Here is a 6,000-nt window from a genome sequence, read left to right as displayed (position 1 = left end):
TTTTCCGAAATCGCCAGCCCCCTTACTGACAGTTTGCGAAAGAATGAACATGTCAATGTAGAATGAAAATCGGACAAAGAACGCTCTTCTCTTTCCCTGAAAGCGGCCCTGGCCAGTCAGCCTGTTTTGAGAACTCCAGACTACACGCGTTTTGTTTGTGCTACAATGCGACGCGAGTGACCGCGGTATGGGGGCCGTCCTCAGCCAGCAAGATGGAAATGGGGAGGAGCACCCTGTTGTATTTGTAAGTAGGAAGCTCACCCTACGCGATCAGGCCCATAGTGCATCAGAAAAGGAATGCGGCTGTCTCGTGTGGGCGATTCAGACGCTGTAGTGTTATTTGGCAGAGTCTCCGTTTCTTGTAGATACTGACTATTGTCCTCTGACTTGGCCTCGTAATATGTCGGCCAAAAATGGCAGGCTGCTTCGTTGAAGTCTAGCCTTGCAGGAGCACGCATTTGACGTGCGTTATAGAAAGGGGCGCGATAATGCTAACGCTGATGGCCTCAGCCGACATTTCCATTGGTAAAGCTCTCTGGTTGGGCTCCCAGATGTTAACTGGCTACGTATATCATATATGTTTTTTTTTTGCTTGCGTAGTTGTTTTTTCGTTGTTGCTGCTGCTTTTCTTACTATCGTTTACCTACCGCTCCACCTTAGGATATGTTATCATAGGAAGTGGCCTTCTATGGCATCTCTCATGTTACGACATGGATCAATATTTTAGCTAGCATATTTGCTGAAAAATAAATCTTGTTTTTTTTCCTTGTTTCTCGGACATGGTCTCTTTTGGAAGAGAACTTAAAATTGTCTGGACGAATTTCATTTTATTTTTATTACTTTGAAATGGCAATCATTGTTATGAAGGCAGCCTCTCACCTGGCACTTCTCAGAATATTTTTTTGAGCTCCCTGCTTGCTGTGTTTTGGGATTTGAGTCACTGAGTCTGCTAGCGCTGTTCAACAAGGAAACAGGAACCAGATGGCCATGTTTGACGTGGCCAGACCGACCAGGCTGAACCGACTGCAGGTCTCTACGGGATGAAGCGTTGGATGCTAACACTACGAGACCTCTTCGGGCGGCGGAGGCGCTGTTGTTACCGGATTTCAGGCCGAGGTATGCGCAGACTCTAGCAGCTGACAAAGGAGGCGTAATGTTGTGACCGGTGTTCCGGCCGAGATATGCGCAGACACCAGCAGTTGACAATGGAGGCGTAATTATCGGACGCCGGCGAGCGACCGCGAACAAAAGCAGCGAAGCGGCGGCAACGGCAGGTGTTTCCGGCAGCGACGACCAACCCTTCCCGCCCCCCTCCTTAAGGATAAAGACCAGCTGCCCTTCGAGCCTTAATCCCCGTGGTGCCACGACGGCGACAACAGGGCACCTATTCTTGTGATTAATGGGCACGAGGCGCATCACCGAGCAGCATTGACCCCGCTCGCCGAATTCTGAGGCAAGCAGGTGACCCCCTTGGAATTTCGCGGGGTGAATGACCAGCGTCAAATGGTGACTTCTTAGACCATTTTGCCCTGGTAACGAAATTCCATCGTCCCCACGAAATCGTCATCGACATCAGAAGATTTGCCCTCGCCACCGGAATATGTGCAAGGAAATTCACCCTCGGCAGTGGGCGGCACCTCGAGTGATCCTTTCCCCCCTGATTGCATAGTATAGAGGAACTTTGTGTCCCCAGCTAGGGAACTGGGGATAACAAACCATATTTAACTGACGGATTTTGTTTTGACAGATAGCTCCGTTTTCCTCTCATGACTGGTTCCTTCTTCAGTATGTAGAAAGTGTATATAAACGTTATTTTTTGCCTCTCCTCCCTGGCTGTCTTCGGCATCGATACATCGTCGCCTCCTGAGCCCGCTGCGGTGAAGCTCGCCCGCTGAACCCGACTCACTTCAAGAATGGTAGGTTAGCAGGGTCAGAGCAAGGCTTCTTCTACTGTCGGAGCGGGGTTACTTTGTTAAACTTTTTTTTTATTTACGGTTTCGCGACCCGTATCGCTGTGCCATCCTTTTCGGTGGTCCAAAATATCAAACTCGCTTCTATTTATATAGATTTGGGCGCACTAGATTGAGTTGCATATCGTGCGGATCTCGGCCTTTCACAAGAGTAGATTGGTTGAAGTATGCTCTGCCTCGTAACATTTTGTCGTCTGCTACGCACAAAATGGGTGCGCACGCTCATAAGCCACATTGACTACGTGTACCGAACCCTTGTTTTATACTCTCTTGGTAGTCACCGACGCGTGCTGGTACCTCGTTGCCTCGGCAACAGTGGCCTCGATGCAGAGGCTCCGATGCTTTTCTTTTTTTCGGCCTTATGAATGTACATTTTGTTAGAAGAAGCAGTTCTTGATAAGCCTTGAAAAGGCCTTACTGCGTAGTGATTGTGCAAGGCACACTTACCAAGTGCGCTCCCGCCTAGCCCCCACCCCGTTGTTCTCTCCAGTTCAACTTAGATGGACTTTCACAATAATGTGCTGTCCGATGCGGTAAAGATGTCCGCTGGTGCGTCGCATTGGGAGCCCTTCCCCAAGAATGCCGCCTGACAAACAGGAGAATTACACAGAATGACAGATGTGTCCACTATGGCTAGCCAGAGAAGCGCAAGCATGTAGGTGAAGAATTGCTAGTGGAACGCACACTTCACCCCTCGGAGGCGGTGGGTGTTCTCTGTGCCATTGGAGTGGGGGCAGATCTGGTCCACATGGTTCTCTCTGAGCAGCCCAGCCTGTTCACTAGGGCCTGGGAGACAGCCCAAGCTAATGGTATTTTAGACTGAGGAAACCACCCACGCTATTCCGTTAACCAGTGAAAGTTTACTCTCTCTCTGGGCCAATGTCAGGATTAGCCAGAAAACGGAAAGCATTTGAGCGCCTACTAAAATTCGCGAAAGCATGCGTTCTTTGGGAGACCCGCGACGTGGCGACACGTGTGCAGACACCGTTTCGATGCCTGCAACGCCTTATGACTAAGCTAGCGGCAAAATGGGGTATTTTCGTGATGCCCAACTTATTCTTCTTGAGTAGAATGCCTTTATTATGCGGTGGTACACACTCTACATACGTATTATAGAGTAGAGAGTGGCTCTCGAATGGACCGCATGGTATACTAATTGATGTCTCTATATGGGGAAACTCGCTAATCCACTGTAATATACGAGTCATGGGCAGATTGTGCGTTCTTTAAATGTTTCCATGTGTTGGGTCTGTATAGGCATTTCCTTGGTTCGAGTGTGTTTGCTGGCCCGTGTTTACTGCTGGCTGCTTTGAATCCCTGCAGGACTGTGGCTGATTACCTCTGAATAATGCACCAGGTTGTTCATTTTTGTGGACTCAGAATTTTTTTTGTTTCATTGAATAGACGATGAGCTGCTAACGCCTACACCTGAAACCTGTGGTTTATTGCGTCCTGAAGCAACTTTGTTGTCGCTTGTAAAACGGAATAGTAGTAATGTGTGTTGTGTTATGTCTCTATGAAAACTTAGTGTGTATGTTCAAAGAGTGTCACATTGTGGCAATAAATTCTCATTAGAACTGGGCAGCCGTGATGGTCACGATCGTCGGTCGGCTGCATCTGAAGATCCGTGGGACAGTGCATTGCGAGCTTAAAGTTTGCGGAGGTGTAGCGCATTCTCTTCTACTCTGCCAAAACTGTGCGGGAAACGCAGCAACAACGTGACCAGCTTTTTGCAAATGCAGCACAACGATGCTGCAAGGCGTGAACGACGAGCAGCATATATGGCCACCGCCGCTTCTGCGTCAGTGACGACAGCAACAACTTTTATTGTCGAGACGCCAGTGGAACTAATTTATTGTCGACGGCTTGTCGATACACACACGAAACACCAAAGAACGCGTCTCCCTACCTGGAAAGGCTATTTATATTATTGTGGTGGCCATGGGGTACAGATGGTTGTGGCCGTCTGCTGGTTATAGTACGCAACACTTTTGCTGTCCTTATTTTGGGTCGCTACCAAGCGATAATTGGTACCCGTACGTTTCGGGCACTTTCCGGGTCCTAGTGGATCGTCGCAGGCACCCTGGTCCTAATGGCTGCTGCGTGGAAGTCTGTTCGTTTACTGATCCCGCTCCCAATAGCGCCGATTACGGCACCAACGTGCCGGTGTCTAGTGAACCTTCACTCGGTGAAATTTCGGGTACCATCTCGCTTTTAGGCTCTGCGTTCGCAGACAGCATTATCTCGGACCAGGGAACCCTTGACGATTCCACTTTACATCTTATGTGATCTGCAGGACAAAACCGAATAACTCAGCCTGCTCGCATCAGGAATGTCAGTATTGACATATTCTTAACAATTTCTCCAAACCATCAGTTCACCCTTTCGTTGCGAACGGTGCGGACATCTACTTCTTCGCGTGGCATAAACTCGTGGCTCTTTCTTTTTCTCGCATCTGTCATTAGCTTATTGTTTTCCCCTCTATTGGTCCACACTGTCATTTTGCACCATTTCAGCATGGACAGTCTGGTTCAAATTTTTCGTCCGAGAAACAATTCGCAGAGCGCTGATTCTGTGAACGAATGAGGCGTTGTCCTGTAAGAAAATCACAAATTATCAATGCGGTGCTGTAACGACCGCCTTCGGTGCGTTCTCTCATCTTCGAGCTGCTATTTCAAGATACTCTTTTGGTTGTCTGCACAAATCTTTCTACTGCACCGTTGTATTGAGGGTGATAAGTGGCGTGAAAATTGACTTTACACTATTTTGCTCTAAGAAGTGTCGATATTCACTGGATCTGAATTTTAGGCCCTTGTCTGTCACCACATCATTGGGTAGGCCAAACGCGGCAAACCTGCACCTTGCCGCCTCCACCGTAGCCAAGTCTGATGTGCTATGCAATACTTTTATTTCGAGCTATTTAGATTAGGCGTACAGTGACAGAAGAACACAAGGTTAACTTGCATCGAGTGCATGTGTAACCATGCTTCAAACATCACATCAGAATAGCTGTAACCGAATCTAAACTACGGCCAATTTTCTAGGTTGTCGTTTGTAGACAGAAAAGCATAGTATTCTGCTAAGCGCTTTTAGTTCTATGCAGTACTTTATTTGATACGGAAAGGAAAGCGCGCTATTGTTTTTTTTTTTTTTTTTTCACTTCTCACTGGGAGCCGACACATGTGAGAAGTGGAAACAACCTCAGTTCGAATCTCTTTCACAATTGTGTCTGAAACTTGGCTATAAGACTAATGTCCAATGGAAAGAAAAATGATATGACTGCACAGAACGCTTCAAGCTGTACTTTTGCCTCGCCATTTTATTTGAATTCTAGTGTGTATTTGTTGGTAATTTGTTCATCTCTGCTTTTCTTGAATAAATTTGGCTTTGTTTGTAGGGTTTGGTGTCCCAAATTAGCCACAGGCTAAGTGAGACGCCGTAGTGGAGATTTCGACCACCTGGGAAAACTTCCCGTGCCCCTGGTGGTCGAGTCGCAATTCTGAGGGTTTGGGTTAAGGAAACGGTAATGGTAAATGATGGCATTTCAGCAGAACGAGCTGTGTACTTTTCGCTTAAATATACCAATACTAAAATAAGAAAAGTATATATACATATATATATATATATATATATATATATATATATATATATATATATATATATATATATATATATATAGAGCGAAGGGTACGCTTCATTTAAAGAAACATTTTATTAGACTCGACGTTTCGACCAGAAGCTGGCCTTCATCAGGAGTGTGAATGCAAGCAATGGGAGTAGGTTTTATATGCAAAGAGTGGAAAGAGAGACAGGTGCGCAGAGTACAATGGCATTGTAGTGATGGGTGGGGTAAAAAGCAGGTGCAGGAGGGGAGCGGAAGAAAGTGCAGGTGGGGAAAAAGAAAAGAAAAAAAAACACAGCACATGGAAGGAAGCACAGTAATAGGTATGACCCCAGGCGACAAAAGCAGGAATTGTGTGACCTTCATTGTGTGTATGGTGGGGGAGGCTGACATTCGTTTGGGTCACCT

The sequence above is a fragment of the Amblyomma maculatum genome, unplaced genomic scaffold (genome assembly GCF_055883805.1).
Source record: "Amblyomma maculatum isolate TAMU_Amacu unplaced genomic scaffold, ASM5588380v1 scaffold_73, whole genome shotgun sequence".
In the NCBI taxonomy this organism is placed as follows: Eukaryota; Metazoa; Arthropoda; class Arachnida; order Ixodida; family Ixodidae; genus Amblyomma; species Amblyomma maculatum.
Note: the sequence above shows the minus strand (reverse complement) of the source record.